The following is a 17,234-nucleotide window of genomic DNA, read 5'->3' on the forward strand; positions in this document are numbered from 1 at the left end:
ATTTAACTTTCATTGTTTGCTGAGTAAACGTTACTTTAGGGGTTTCCTTTAATTCATTTGTTAGAATTTTATTTTCCCCAAATCATTCATCAAACATATTCTTGTGAAAAGCTAGAAAAGATGTACATTATTGGTTCTGTTGACTGATACTAGATTCGACTTAAAATTTGCTCTCCATCGGAACCAACATTTAGATGAAGCAACTATCATGAGAGGTTGATTCAACAATGTCAAATTTATGAATCAACCTGATGCCTGGTTGATTCGCTTATGTCCTGGAATCAAGATCAGTAAAGTTGCTCATGGTCATTCTCGTTAATTTTTGTCCCTGATAATTTGAATTTTTAATGCATTGTGTGGATTTGAAACGACGATAACTTAACCCTAATCCACTTTTAAGTGTCAAAATGAATGATACTATTGGAAGTCTGGCGGCATGTAACTTTATTCGGGTGCATCCAAATAAAAATAATCTTCGAGGACCCTCAATGAATTCTTGAAATCTTTAATTTTGCACTATTACTTTTTTTTATTGACGCACCCTTTTAACGTAGTAACGGAAAATTACTTGAATTTAAAAGGTGTTTCATAAATGTTAACAAGAAAGTCAGAAATTTTGCTCGCCTCCGGTGGAAATTAGTCTTTAATATCACCCTAGGCATAAAACATTTCATTTTACGACACTACAAATATGCCGTTAAGGGGGGAGCAGGGTCTAACACTTTCAAAAAATCAAATTTTTTAAATTTCTTATTGTAAAACATTTCAAGAATGTTGTGTCAAATTTTCAAGTCAATCGAAGCAAAACTGTAGAAATTATAGGCCTTTATCTCCTCTTATCTAATACTGCATCAGCAGAAACTTAAAACGCGCTTCTCTCGAAAGCACATTTTTAAAGTCAGTGGATATCGTCATTTGATAACTACTTCATCGATTCTTTCCAAATTTGGATCATATTTTCTACATATAAAATACCAAACCCCAACGATTTTCTTTTTTTTTACTTTGGGGAGATTTTACAAATAAAAAATGGCGTATTTTTTTCGTGAAAAATCGTAGTTTTTATTTAAAACAGCCACAAAAATTCCATAATTTTTTTTTAAATAAAATAAAATTGTTGGGGTCCAGAAAAACATCTATTAAAAATATTTTTTTCTGATGTTTTGACTTCAGATGATTCTGTGCTGAGATACAGTGTCCACCACAAATCTTGTTTTCTAATACGAAATACGAAAAATTACTAAATGTTCTTTTAACAATGCTTTGTATCATGCAAAAAATTTGAATACATTTGTTTGAACGATAGCTCTAAAAAAAATTCGTGAAATGGTGTTTTTTTTACCCGTTAGACCCTTATTTTTTATTGATAATTTCAATTTGTAATTCAATCAATCTTTTGTATTGAAACTCTAGAAAACTTGACATTCAAAAATTCTACCTCGTCTTAAAAAAGGGGTTTTATTAGGAAGTGTAATTAAACACGTTAAGAATTTGAAACCAACCATTTGAACTTCAAAATTAATTCATACCAATAATATGGGAGAGTGGGGAATCATGGACCATTTTTTTTCGTTGTTCCATAACTTCTTTATTATAAAAGATAAAATGAAAATAAAAAATGACATGGTTTTCTACATTTTCAAGGTATCATAAGGTTTTTTTTTTAATTTTTAATAAGTTATTTTCCCCAAATTCTGACTGATTGAAAAAAAGCTATATTTTTTTGATTTTGAAAAATGGTGGGGAATCGTGGGCCACTAAATCCAAATTGACCAAATAACATGCAAAGTTTATGAGTTGACCAAAAACTGTGATTTCCTAATTCATTTTGTTATTTAAAAGCAATTTCAGATGAAGAAATAAAAAAGAGAGCTGTGTATGATCGCATAGATTCCAAAAGCTGGCTTTCGAACGTTTTGGCAAAATTTCTTATATAGGATGGACAAAATACTTTTCATAACTCTTTATTTGGCATAAGAAAACTTTGCAGATAGGTAAAACGTATTTTAAGTTCTGTATGTGTATGAAAACATAAAAATATAGGTGATTCAAGATGTGTGGCCCATGATTCCCCACAAGCTATGATTTGCAAATTGGTTGCGTTTGTGTGACTTATTGATGTTTCATCAAAAATTCCTTTTCCACGTGAAAGATCATGACAAAACTAAGATCATAAGCGTATGAGCATATTTTTGTTATGCATTTTAGGTTCCCCAGCGATGAAATTAGCGGGTGTTTTTTTAATTATGTAAGTAAATTTTTCTAACTTTTTTTTAGCTTGATAAATAAAAGAAGCGAATGATGCGTATTTCAGTCAACAACCTATAGGAATATATGCTCACGCAAAGCGACGACGATGACAGTTGGTTTGAGATTTTTATCTCAACAAACATCTGAGATGTTAAAAGTGGCCCACGTTTCCCCATGGCCCACGATACCCCACTCTCCCCTACTAATTTTATACATCAACAAGTTAGAAGACATGTATCACGACTCACGATGGTCATCAGAATTAGCAAAACCAAATATAAAACCTAATATCCTCTTCTTTATTACTAAAAAAATTGATTTACAAAAATTGTGCTGATATAAAATATTCTTCAAGAACCAATTTCAGTCTCAATTTCATTTCGTGTTTCTTGTTCTTATGAATGCTCAACATCACATCCAAAGACTTCTTGATAAATTACACAAGGCCACAAAATCTGCATCCTTCAAGGTGTAAAGAATTTAAAAGCTAATGTTGACTAATTTGGTCGCCCGGAATCAAAATATGCAATTTTTAATAAGCTTTTGTTTTAAAAATAACTTTTGAAAATATTTTAAATCATTTGAGAAATTTCTCCATTTTTTGACAAAACTTAAAAACAAATGCATAATATTTTAAAATAAAGGTTTTCACTAAATTTTCAACTTTCCCCAAGAGTTCAATTTATTTTGAGTTCTGCGAAAAAAATTATAGAGGTTTTCATTTTTAAGGAAGTTCTAAACCTGTAACCTATTGCTCGATACAGAGGGTGAATGACCACGAAGGTTAAAATCATCTTTAAATAAATAAAAATAGAATAGAATAGAATAGAAGTTCTAACCTAAATTAATTTTGAATATTTTAAAGCCAAAATCTAATTTTTATCCAGGTTTGAACAAATTTTGTTCAATGATTTCATTTTTTTTAACTTCATTTAGTTATATAAAAAATACTTGTAATAATATCTTTCCAAATTTTTGAAAACTGTAGAATTTAACTTTTTTAGATCATGCACCATCATCTTTAATATATTATTCCTTAATTCAATGAAACAGATATAATAAACAATTTAAGAATCTGATTTTTTTTAACGTAGACTCATCAGTTACCAATGAATTATTTCACATAAAACTAATACATTTATTTTTTTTAACTAATACATTTCAAGCTTATAAACTCCATATCACCAAAACTTAAGGTTATAGACAAAAATTGACAAAAGATTCGAGTTTGGGACGCTTAAAACTACCAAAAAAATCATTAAATCATAGGCAAAAAATGCTGTTCCCTTGAGTTATTAACTAAATTTCTTGAATAAGTTTTTTGAGTGTTGAGACGAAATTGTTGAACAAAAAATATCCTTCGAAAATGTTAAAAAACTTATATTTTTAATCGATATATTTTGATTTAATTTTCAAATAAATGTACCGAATCTTAAAGTCAAACTTATTAAATGTTATATTTTTTTTTATAAGTGAGCCTTTTTTTATTTTGAGCTTTTGTGGTATGAAATCATTATATTCTGAAACCAAATTTTTTAATTACAAAAACATAGTTTCTATTCTACATCTGTCCTTCTCAAGACCCAATATTTCAATTGAAAGTAAAAAAATATTTAGAGATTGAAATTTTAAACTTCAAAACCTTCGATCGAAAATTTATAAACGTTTCTTTAATTTCATTATATTAAATAAATTCGAGGAAGATCATTCCTTAATGGATTAAATTCCTATAAAAAAAGAAAAAAAAATATATTAAATCATGTTTAATGATCATTATTATTTTTAATCAATCTTTAGAAAACTGATTCGAAGCAGCAACGTCGAAGTTAAATTTTAATGCGCAATGTAAACTAAATTTGTATTATCTTGGTGCTTTAAATATTTACAACAAAACTTAGAATTCTTTGTTTTTATTTTTATTCTATTAGTTTCTTTTTGATCAATTCCCAATCCGTACTTTGCAGTTTAATTGAACATTTTTTTAACATAAATAGGTATAGAAAGTTATTACTTCGAACTTTTTTAGCCTCTTATTTGAATAACTGGACGAATTTTAATATAGGAAAGGGTTTTATCTTTGACTTTGATCACTGGTACCCTTGAAATAAAATTAAATATTTTATTTTTTTTTTCAAATAAATTTCAATTATCAACTACCTATTGAATAAACATTCCTAAGTTCCAAATGGATTTTTGTCCCTCATCGACAATTTACATTTCAAATCGTGAATATTTTTTTCCAAATTCACGATACATCAACGGAATTTTTTAATCAACCCTTAAATTGAATGTGAAGAAAAGATATGTGAATAAGGATGAATCATAAATAACAATCATTATCATTTTTCTAACAATTTTTAATCACGGTTAGTTTTAAACCTGATCTGACATTTATTTGAGAATTTGGATTTTGTTAAAATCTGGTATTATATGTTAGGTATTCTATTTCTGTCAATTTCTGTGTAATAATTCTTATGTCCGAAGCGTCATACAAAATTTTGATTTGCATTATTTTTCTGGTGTTCCAGGAATATTGATTCCAAATTTGAAACTTGACTGCTTAGGATTTATTTTCTGGCAATTTTGTAGTACAGAATAAGGAACATCATTTTGAATAATTTATTAATGACTTACCGGAATTAGAATGGATTTGAAACATTAATTTTGTTTTGTTTTGGAAATTTTGATTTTTTCTATCAGTAAATTTTATTGTTTTTTGAGTTTGTCTGATAACCATAAGTAGAAAAGTGATATTAGAAAGCAAGTTCCTGGTTTATTGTATGTTTGGAATAGCTATTATTTTTGGCTAAATTGGAATTTCGAAATCCACACCCCCACCCGCTGAAATGTGCCAAATTATGTCAACTTTCCAATCCTCTTTTCAAAATTTATCTGGTGTGACTTAAACAACTTTGACAATTCAATTATTTAAAAGAATGGTTTTTCTACACCACTTTTTACGTTTTTTTGTGGTCATGATCTTAAAAAAAAAATTAAACAAATTGTCACGTGCAACGGATAGCTTCTAACCACAGCTTTCTTGGACACTAAGTGAAATTTTTCTGATCATTCCTTAGCTGATCTACAGTAAGGTTGCCAGATTGCCCGGCTTTTTTCTGGGTTTGCCCGGATATTTGATACAAAATTTTAGAACAGTCCGGCCCGGCCCGGTTGCCGGGGTTTTATTCAAAAATGCCCGGATTTTGTCCGGATTTTTTCGCTTTAAATATTTGGCAAAAAAAAATAAATTGGTTGTAAATTTTATTTATTTAGCTACTAAAACAAAAAAAAAATGAGCAGATTACTAATCATGAAAGGATTTTTCGAAGATTAAAATACGATTTCAAAATTTATTTTTGAATTTTGAAGAAAACATTATTTTTTTCAATTCTTCAATCTTGATTTTTGTTGAGTAATTTCTGGGTTTTGACAAAATTTGCCCGGATATTGCCCGGATTTTTGGTCTTGATTAAGAAATGAAATGCCCGGATTTTGCCAGGTTTAAAAAAAATGACCGGATTGTCCGGCCCGGATACGTGTTGAAAAAATTCTGGCAACCTTAATCTACAGTCTTCTTTCTGAAGCGTTTTTTTTCGGATTTTTTGTTCTTAGACTTTGAATAACGGAAAACTGATGTGTGGTAGCTGAACACAGTCTGAGAAACATATTTGAGTTACATTACGAGGTTTGCAAAACTAAACATCGGTTGAGAAACAAGAGAGATATATTGGTTTTAGTCAGGAGTGTCAAATTGACACTCCAGGGACTGTAACGGGTAAAAATTTCTGGGAATTGTAGTTTTTGCCTTTTTCATGACACTTGATTGGAAAAATCTTGAGATCATTTAACCCTAAAATTTTTCTCAAAATAAAAATTTTTGAGACAAAATTATTTAACAAACTTGTTCAGTTAGCAAGAACAGAATCCCCAAATTGAATTGAAATTTTGAAAATGAATAATAGGAATTCTTAATTTTGAACAAATTGGATGCATATTTTTTTGAGGATGAATTTTGAACCAGAATTTAATGAATAATGAATCAATACTTTGATATGGATTTTCGGATAAATTTATCAACTTGGTTCAAAATCTTTTTAGAAAAAAGGATATTGATACTCGTTCCTGATTTGAAGTGTGGAGTTTCTAATAATTCATTTTAATTTAGGAATTTTGAATTCAAATAATTAATCAATGATAAAAAAAACTAAAAATCATGTAGACTAGAAATGATTTTGGGATTTAAGTGACCATAAATTTCTGGCTAATAATAATTGTTTGCACGCAGATCTAAAATTATAAAATTATTAAAAAAATGTAATGAAAATTTAAAAAAGGTGACTTAAAATATGTACAGAAGACCGCTGCTAAAATTGACTTTTTGCTACCATATGTTTTTCCGATGCTTTTCGGGTCACCAAGCATCTGTGTAGGTAAAATTTGAAATGATTTGGTTGGTTCCTGAATTAGCGCAAAGCGTTTCAATATTGCATGGAAATTTGTATGGGAGAAAAATATTTTGAGTATTAATTGAGTATTATTCAATGTGGCTATGTAAACCGTATTCTTGTGTTTTTTTTATTTTAATCCTACAGTGAAATAGCTTTCAAATAAGCGGACAAAAATGCTAAATTTAAAAAAATACTATTATTTGTATAATTCATTTGTATAACATCGAATATCTTTTCCATGTTAGGTATGTGGTTTGTTCATATGAAATGTACTGCAAGAATCAAGGAACATTTATCATCCAAAGTTATATTTTTCAACTCCAACTCACAGGATTCCTGTCCAAAACTGATCAATTTGAGAACTTTCGAAATCCGTTTCAATCAAAAATTTAGTTCTCCTAATGGGATTTAAACAATTTTTCGCTCTTGGAACAGAATAAATGAAATCTAATCCAGAGCTCGAAAGTCACAATTGGTTATAAAAAATCTAGAGTTTCAAAATTTGGATTTGTTCGGGTTAAGATTTTAAAGAAAATTTTAAATACTCTTTTTTCAGTTTTCATAGGCTCATTTTTTTTCTTACAAAATAATTTCATGTCAGTTTTAAACTTGTCATAATTGAGAACCCTTTGAACTCAGAAAAAATAATAAATCAGAGTCTGACAAGTGTTTGAAATTTTGAAATCAAACCATAGTTTTCATATTAGCCCGTCCGGAGTATACGTGTTCACCCCATGTAGACTTCGGACCAACCAGATTTCATTGTATAGGTTAACCCTTTCCTTCCCATGGTAGCACAGGTGATCCACAACTTTGCTCAGCTCGCATTTGAACTGGACGCTTTGGATCAACACCATTTTTTCACCGAATGTGTAGATATGAGTGAAGAAACATTGCACAAAATTTGAAGAGAATCGGTTCGCTAGGTTTTGCTTGGCAGATCAAAAGCTGCAAAAAAGTCGGATTTTTTTCGAATTTAAATCAAGTCGTCATTTGTTGCTCAATAACTTGACAAGTTTTTATAATTTCCTTCAAATAAAAATACTGACGTGCAGAAGGTTGCTTATGCAAGCAGAATCAAATGATGGTTTACTTAGATTTCAACTAAAACATATAAATTTTTGAGTAAGTTAAGTGGATCACTGGTGATACACTGGGAACAAAACGTACTTTTCTTCTTGTGAAGCTTCTTATCAATACTCAAGAAAAATCATTTCGTCAACAAAAAAAAATCGCTTCAGGATAGTTATTTCATCTGCTTAAATGACCACATGTCTTAAAATATTTGTAAAAGTTCGAGACTTTCTCGAAAAACGGCATGTTTTGTTTCCCTTGCGCAAAGTGTCATGGCGGCCAATTGTTCAAGGCAAAAATGAAAATTTCAGATATTTCAATAAATAGACTTTCGAGGGATGTGTATACCAAAGAAGTTTTTCGTCAAATAGGATCGTTTTAGTTTGTGATCAATGAAGTGATGAAATTCCATATTTTTTTGCAATTATTTCCTGTTTTTCATTTGCACCCTATGTGTTGTTATCTTCCCAATGGAGCACATATGATCCACCTCAAAACCCAAATTTATCAAATGGATCATTAAAGTAGGCTTAAATTATGCATCTTTTGTTCAAGAACTCTAGCTGTAAATAAATATTTCTATTTTTAAAACGTGAAAAACCTCGTGGGAAGGAAAGGGTTAAGGTAAAGTCACCTCTATCCCGGTACTACTTCTCTTAAATAATGAAATGTTGCGGGGTAAAGTTTCCTCGCAAAAATGCTCTTTCGCTCTTTTCAACATCTTTAAATTTTCTCCTCACTTCTCTATCCATCTTTATCAATTTCAGAACTACATTTCACCGATATGCCGAAAAATAAATTTACATATTACTCGAAAAATTGGATCAAAACGTAGACTTTCTTTTAAATAAATAATTTTAATGTCAAAATTCAGATCTCGGGGCTTGGAGTTTTTTTTTCCGAGTTCATACACGTAAGAGACTAAAAATGCATATTATAGATGATAAAGAATCACGAGCTCTAAAAAAGAAAAACACAGAAAATTCTCCGAAACGTCTAGTTTAGATTTCAAAACTTCAAATTGAACAAAAGTTTTAAATTTTTAATTTTTTTTAGAGTTTAGAATCTCAACTTTCTTCATGCTCTCAATCAAAAACTCATTTTTAAAACATTTGAATGTTGAATTATGTTCTGAGTGTTGATTCTTGCGTTATGAAATCAAATTCACACTTTTTTTTATTTTATTTTTTTCAATTCAAATCTCGTAATAAATTTTTTTTTAAGAATTTTGTTTCGGATTTTTTTTCTTGTCGTAGTATGAAAATGCATTTCAGTTTTGATATTCATTACACAAATTGTAAGCACTCCTCGACCGCAACCTCGGTAATTTAAGATCACTTCCTGCTGCTGACGACGCGGTATTTTGTTGTGTCATTATATTTCATGTTTAAAAATAGCACAGCTGTTTGGAGCAAGCAATCGTCCGCATATGTCAGAACTGATAAGGGAATAATTTGAAATGCATAATATATGATTTATGAAGAAAAATTTCTTCTCAACTTTATAATTATCTTTTAAATTTTTTTTAATGAATCAAAAATTATAACATTTTTTTTTAACAATTTGAACGAATGATAGGAAATGACATTCAAAAAATCTTATTAGACCACGTGTTTTTCCTCTCTTATCATTCCCATGCGTCTCAAATGATCAAATCAGTAAAGTTCAGTATCTGTAAAATGATTTTTTTTCTTGAGCAGTATTGAAGTCGAAAGTTGAAGGCTTCATCGGTTACGATTCGACCTTCCAGAAAAGTAAGCATGACTCATCCCAAAGCACAAATTGCTTTGCACATTTACAATTTGGCAAGAGGGAATGTGTGAAAATTCAACCGGGCAGCAGTGATTGATTCCACTGGAAGATGCCACCCGAGGCGAAAAATTCACCCAACCGAAGCCCTCGTCTATTGGCGACACCATTTTCCAACAGCCCGGGTAGCTCAGTCGGTAGAGCGTTGGACTTTTAATCCAACGGTCTAGGGTTCAAGTCCCTATTCGGGCGGGGTGATTTTTTTTTCGACAGAAATATGTCAGTCAAGAAAAACTTAGTAAAACTAAAGTACTTTTTTTTCTGAATTCAGTTATTAAGAAATTTTTATTTTTTTAAGATGGTTTGAGATGGAAATGGATTTTAACAGTTTGAAAACAAAAGTGATTTAAAATAAATAAAAATAAAATTAAAAAAAAAAACATTAAAAGCTTACAAGGTAATCATACCAAATAAGTTATTCGAGAGTTCCATGCCGATCAGTCAGAATTTTGTTTTTATCGAACAACAATTATGTGTATATATATAAGATATTCAAACTAAACTCAATATCACATTAGTGTTTACCAAATATTTTGTCATGTATATATATTTTTTACAACAATCTATAAACACTTTACAAAACTAGAACAGTAATCATATCTAAAAAAATATGAGTTATTATTATGCCCAGGGTTCTCAACTGTTTTTCGAAAAGTCTGGAAGATTTTGAAAAAATGTCTGGAATGATCTGGAAATGTCTGGATAGCTAAGTTTTGAGGGTGGTGACCTTTTTTTTGGTCACCAAGATCTCCATGTTGTTGATAATCACTAATCGTATGTTTCTGCCAGTTTCTGTGTCACGTACTCTGTCTGACTCTCAATTAAACATACATCTCCGAAGCATTTGACATTATTAAAAGGTTTCAAACACTTCTGAATTCATAATTCATTAATTTTAATCGATTCCTGCCATATTACACCCTGACCAATATCAACTTTTATAGTTCCTTAAAACAATTTAGGTCCTAAACCAAAAGTCTGGAAGAAATGTCAAAAGTTTAGAAGTCTGGAAACCTGAAAAAATGTCGGGCGAAAGTCCAAAAAGCCTGGAAGATCCAGACAAAATCTGGAAGGTTGACATCACTGATTATGCCAGCAAATTGCCCAGGGAGCGTTTCAGTGCTTGATTTTCTCTACCCTTGAAATTGCTATGTAAGCAAAACAAGTTTAATACTGTTTTGCAACTGAGTAGGAATTTTTCAATTTGAACTTCGATTTAAAGATATTTTTTCAAGTTTACGTGGGCCGATCCCGGCGGTACTGCAATACCGGGCCAACCCGTGGCGGAAGTGGAGCAAGCCCCTAAACATTCCGCCCTTTTCCAAAAATCAGTTTAACATTTGTTGTCTCCCTATGGGAGATCTATCAGATGTTAAGCTGATAAGAACAGATACTACACTTTGATCTTAGCCTTTAGGCCGAGAAGCGATACCGAACTGGGGTTGTGCCGAGCCACCTAACCACCGGGCGGCATCGCGCGCTAGCGATTGTTAGCTATCCGGGTAGAGGAGGAGGAAACGAAAATGAAGAGAACCCCAGCCAGACCGAAGAGCGTAGTGTGGATGGAAGGAAAACTGACTTGACCTGCCTCAACGTGCCGGCCGGCTTGCCTCTTCGCTGGCTGGATGGTGGAGCGTTGTTTTGGCTGACTCATCGTCAGGCAGACCGAGGCAGACGATTCAAGGCGGTCGATGGTACGAATAAGGGGATACAAATTCGCAGAGAAAATAAAGCACACACACGTTGGAAGTAGGTATTTTGTAGTGCTTTCAGCCCAGTCTGTGTTTTTTTTTCATTGCCCTCTGTTTGGTCAAAGTTTGGATTAACAAATCCCGTAACATTGGTCCACAGTTGGGTGCAATTTCAGCTGCATCCCACTTGCACTAATGGAAAACCATCACCTAAATTCGGCCGAGCTTCCATGTTTCCATCGACTACTCAACAAAATTCTTAAATCTGATCTTTATTTTCAAAGCATGCTTTGGTTGGACTTGTTGATACACACACTTGTTGTTAAACTTCTTTCGCAAACGATAAATCAATGAATAAGGTTACTTTTGAGATAAACGAATGAAAAATGAATGAATGAATGAATGTGTAGGTGAACTAATCGTACGTCAAGTTTAATGAGCGATTGATTTATTTTGAATCTTTATCAATGAGCTATTCATAATCAGCAGGGAAATTGCATCTGCTTCTACCTTTAAATATGTTTAGCCTTACTGTTAGAGTATAGTCATGAAAATGAAATATGTTTTCAAAAAATCAAGAATGTTTTCTTAAAATCTTCTTCCAAGATCATTATGGGCTGGACTATTGTACTATTTTTCAAATTTTATAAAACAAGCTTGAAATTAGCTTTGTCATTCTTTAATTATTTATGAAAATCACAACACATAATCGAATTCTAAATTTAGACTTGTGTTTGCTAAAGAAAAAATATTTCGAAATTAAAATCAGACTTAAGAAACATAATCGGAATTCCAAATTCTTATGGATGCAAATCTTTATTTAATATCCGAAATTCATTCTGAATTCAGAATCAGAATTTTATTCTCTGGAAAAGTGAAAGGAATAGAAAGAGAATTATTACATCTTTGAATTTATAAACAGGTTAAAGAATAACAAAAGAAAGGGATATTACACAACGAATTAAACGCATGACCAAAAAGAAAATGGAATCCTTTCCAGAAGATTAACAAATAAGGATCAAAAGTAAGATAATAAATAAAAGATTTGAATTGAGAATTCATTTTAAGCATGAGAATGGAATCTTTGATTTTGAGAATCCGTTAAAAACTACAATTCTGAGTTTAGATTTGAAAAAAAAAATTAAAACTCTGAGGCGGTATCGATTCGTAGAACCCGTATTTGTTGGTTCATTCTACTATAAGGTTGCCAGACTGACTGGTTTTATCCTTTTTTTTTTTTTTTTTGACTTTCAATTTATCTTTATTCAGTGCTTTGTTGATTATTTACATATATATCTTTTTCAAGTGATACAGATTGCTCTTTTCAGCTTTAGTTGATAGTGTATGTGAGGTGTTCTTAAATCAGATAGTACTATAATGTTTCAAAATGTTTTGTCCAATAATGAGGAACTGTTTGTTAGGAGATTTTTCAAAAAGACTACTTATAGCTACTATATACAAAACCTAAGACTACTATTTACAATTAAATCTACTATTTACATGTTATCTTACTATATACAGATTTTGAATAAGTGTATGGTCAGAAGCAAGGATGGAAAAATTCGTTCACCAGCATGAACGCTAATGATTCTCAATCACCGCTCCGTTCACGATGATAGCATCGGCGATGCGAGCGTGAACAGACGACCGCTGATTGGTCGGATTGGCAATCCGAATGAATGAACTTTTAAATACGTTCGGGTGAACGAACCGATGGCCGAAACGTTCGCCGCAGTTAACTGGATCGTTTTTTATTTTCACCACGACGTTCGTTGGGTGAATTGATTCGCAAATGATTGTTGAAACACAATCGCCAAACGATTGCACGATTGCATTCGCGAATGTTTCTGTAACCGGTAAAGGATTGCACCATCAGGTGCTTGTTTTTCGGCTAATTTTGTGCGTGTTTTAGCCCCCGCGCTCGCTGACGGTTTGTTTTCTCATGATTTTACTATAATTTATGTTTGAATAAGAACATTCAGCACTTTTGCACATTGCATAGATAACTAAACTGACAAAGGGGGGTTTGAAAATGTCCACTCTTGTTTACGAAGCCTAGGGATTTAGCTTTTGGCTACTGGGACATTTTTTTAAACAAAATTGCCAAATAATCATTTAATTATGTTGAGATTGCAAGAATACAGAATACAAAATTATTACTTTTATATGCGTCACATAAAAGTTATAAAATCCCACACATAAATATTGTAAGCCGACATAGCACTCAAATATCTGCCTACATCTGGGCGATTACGTGCTTGTCTACTGAAAGGCGTTTTGTTTTGTTCGAATTGGTTTTCGGAAGGAAATAAAAAATTGTGAGGTATCGGCTCGATTTTTTTTTTAAATTTTTATTGTTAATTGATATAACTATAAAAATGCTAAGCCTCATACGTGCGTATGTTCCGAAACAGGACGAACGAATTCCGCACCGGAAAATCAGCAGCTAAGACGACGTTTATTCGACTGAAACAATATCGACGGCTTTGATCGACACCAGGCCGACGTCCTTGCCTCCTATTTTCAAACCCCCCATTGTCAGTTTAGTTTTCTACGCAATGTGCAAAAGTCCACACTTTTACTAATTATATGTTGAATGTTCCTATTCGAACATAAATTAAAATAACATCATGAGAAAACAGCGAGCGCGGGGGCTAAAACACGCACAAAATTAGCCGAAAAACAAGCACCTGATGGCGCAATCCTTTACCGGTTACGGAAACATTCGCGAATGCAATCTTACAATCGTTTGGCGATTGTGTTTCGACAATCATTTGTGAACGTCGTGGTGAAAATAAAAAACGATCCAATTGAACGCGGCGAATGTTTCGGGCTTCGTTTCGTTCACCCGAACTTATTAAAAGTTCATTCATTCGGGATTGCAATCGTTAGTGTTCATTGTGGTGTGTTAACTTTTTCCTTTCCCGATTGCTTCGATTGGCAGTTAGAATTGAATTAATTCACCACGGATTGCAGATTGAATGTACTTCGATCCGATTTTTTCCATGCTTGGTCAGAAGTGTTACATTTTTGTATGAATTTGGTTTTTGTATCAGAAATTCGCTGATCCACCATCTGAATGTCTGCTACTTCGTGTAAGGTAGAGATTCTGGTGTGACGTGGGGAATTTAGGATCATTCTCAGGATCCTATTTTGCGCTATTTGAATTTTGTTCTTGTGAGATTGAGCACATGATTCCCATACCTCAGATGCGTAGAATATTCCTGGTGCGAATATTTGCTTGTAGATCGCCAGTTTGTTCGTTAGTGATAGCTTTGATCTCCGACAAATAAGTGGGTACAGGCTCCGGATCAGGTTTGAGCATTTGACTAGAACCTTTTCTATTTGCGAGCGAAATAAAATCTTCTCATCGAATAGGACCCCAAGGTATGTTACTTCGCTGGACCACTCGACCCTTGTGTCATTCATAACCACCGTGCAGGAAGGCGGAGGTTTTAGTTTAGGTGATTGCCGGTGAAGAAACATTATTGATTGGGTTTTAGCAGCGTTGATTTTAATTTTCCACGTTTTTGTATATTCGACAAAGGTGTTTAGGCATCTTTGGAGTTTATTTGTTATTTCACGAGGCTTTCTACCCTTGACGGTTATTGCTGTATCATCTGCAAACAAAAAGAGTACACCGTCGTCGCCTAGAGGGGGGATGTCGGATGTGTAGATACTGTACAGAATTGGCCCTAGCAAGCTACCTTGGGGAACTCCTGCTGGGATGGTGAACGTGTCCGAAAAGCAACCGTTTAGGGAAACTCTGAATGATCTTTGTTGGAGGTAGTTACGGATGATCTTGATGAGGTGGGGTGGAAAATTAAAGATGCAGAGCTTGTAAATGAGTCCGTCATGCCAGACATTATCGAAGGCCTTTTCAATGTCTAACAAGGCCATTGCAGTAGTTTTGGATACAGCTTTGTTGCTTTTAATGTTATTCATCACCCGGATCAGTTGGTGAGTGGTTGAGTGGCCTTTCCTGAACCCAAACTGTTCAGACAGGAAGATGTTATTTTCGTCAGCGAAGTTGAGAAGTCGGTTAAGAATGAGTTTTTCAAATAGCTTGCTCAGTGCTGAAAGAAGGCTAATTGGACGATAGCTCGAAGGTGATGTAGGATCTTTTCCGGGTTTTTGGATTGGAATAATTTTGGCAATTTTCCAGGTGCTTGGGAAATAGTGGAGCTCCAAACATCGGTTGAAGATGGCGCATAGTAACGAATGAGCTTTGATGTTGAGCTTCTTTAGGACAAGATTGAAGAGTCCATCGAAGCCGGGAGCCTTCATGTTCTTGGTGTATTTCAGCGCTGAACATATCTGGTCGGGAGAAAACCTATCTGAGTCCGATATGACACAAGGGGAGGTATCTAGTTGGTGAACGCAATTGACGACTTGATTTTCAAGGGGACTCTGAATATTCGAACCAAGTAGATGCGAAGAGACGATATGGTTACCAATCGCGTCTGCTTTTTCCTTAGGGATTATAAGAAGTTTGCCGTTTATATTTAAGGGTGGGACTGGTTTGGGATGTGTTTTCAGCACTTTTGCTACTTTCCAGAAAGGTCTAGAGCGCACATCTAGATTTTGAATTAGTTTTTCAAAGTTTTCATTCCGGATGGAGATCATCCTAGAGGCTATCTCTCTATTCAAATTGGCTACTTCATGCTTTATCTCAAGATCTTTGGTTCTTTGAAACTGGCGTCTTCGGATGTTTCTCAAACGAATCATTATCTGGGTATGGGAATCTATGATGATGAACTTACCCCTCACAGGAACTTTTCGAACACACCTCGTTTCGGCCACTGCTATGGCACGCTGGAACCCTCGGATAGCTTCGTCTATGTCCTCTGTAGAGATGAGTGGCGGGTTTTCGCTGATGTTGTCGTCCACCACACGTCCGAAATGCACCCAGTTCACGTGATGGTAGTCCTTTCGCTGGTATCTTGGGGTTGGAGCTGTGTCGACATCGACTTCTGCCACCACCGGTTGGTGATCGGAGCTTAGGTCGTTGTACGCTACCGGCTTGGTAACGCTGATGTTCGACAGGAAGAAGTCCAGCGTGGAAGGATTTCCCGCCGGAGAGATGAAAGTGGGCTCGTCTGGAAACTGCACCGTGTACAGTGCGTGCTGGGAGTGGTCGAACAGCAAGCGCCCGTTTTGGTTTTGCTGGTAATTGCGCCATGCTGCATGGCGAGCGTTCAGATCGCCACCCACGACGAAACGGGAACTGTTGCGAGTGATGGCCGTCAGGTCTCGCTTGAATTTGGCCGCTAGGTCGTTGCTGGCTGTACACTGTCGGGGACAGTACACAACGATGATTTGGATGTTTCCAGATGATGTTTTTACTTCCACTCCAAGGGACTCTATCACCGAAGAGTGGAAGTGTGGCAGGATAATGTACTGGATACCTTTTCTCACGATGATCGCAACACCACCCCCCCTGGAGCTGGTTCGATCAAGACGGATGATGTTGTGGTCTGGCAACCAGAAGCTGTCGCCTGATTTAAGGTGGGTTTCCGTCAAGAGGCCCACATCGATGCTGTGCTTGCGGAGGAAATCAGCAAGCTCAATTGCTTTCGCTCTGATGGAGCGAGCGTTCCAGGTGAAAATGACTAATGATTTAGCAGCCATACTGGATGATGAATTTGCCGAGGACTTGGATTTGCTCCGGTTTGCTGCGACACTCGCGTAGAGCGCCGGACATGTTGACGAAGATTTCCATCAGTTCTTCCGCAGAGAACAGACCGGAGTTGTTGTTTGGGGGAGTTGGTTGCCATCGGAAGCCAGGGGGGGTTGATGATTGGCCAACAGGAGGGTTGATTGATGGTTTGGGGTCCAGACCGCGGGTCTGAAGGGCAGGAAAATTAGCATCAGTGAACGCTGGGGGGGCTCGTTTATTGTTCCGACCAGGCTGATGGTTGGTTGATGCTTGTTTTCGGATCTGTTTGAATTCTTCGCGTTT

General features: G+C 34.3%; 1 protein-coding gene and 2 non-coding genes across 4 annotated transcripts in view; 1 reads left to right on the forward strand and 2 right to left on the reverse strand.

Annotated features, from left to right (window-relative positions):
* The window catches only part of LOC129750057 (Krueppel-like factor 3), a 582,531-nt gene that overhangs the window by 184,871 nt on the left and 380,426 nt on the right, over positions 1–17,234 (reverse strand). The window lies entirely within an intron of this gene.
* On the forward strand, positions 9,701–9,773 carry Trnak-uuu (transfer RNA lysine (anticodon UUU)). The gene has a single exon. It is a non-coding gene; the product is annotated as a tRNA-Lys (tRNA).
* On the reverse strand, positions 10,817–11,011 carry LOC129750220 (U2 spliceosomal RNA). The gene has a single exon (XR_008738351.1). It is a non-coding gene; the product is annotated as a U2 spliceosomal RNA (small nuclear RNA).

The sequence above is a fragment of the Uranotaenia lowii genome, chromosome 2 (assembly GCF_029784155.1).
Source record: "Uranotaenia lowii strain MFRU-FL chromosome 2, ASM2978415v1, whole genome shotgun sequence".
Lineage (NCBI taxonomy): Eukaryota > Metazoa > Arthropoda > Insecta > Diptera > Culicidae > Uranotaenia > Uranotaenia lowii.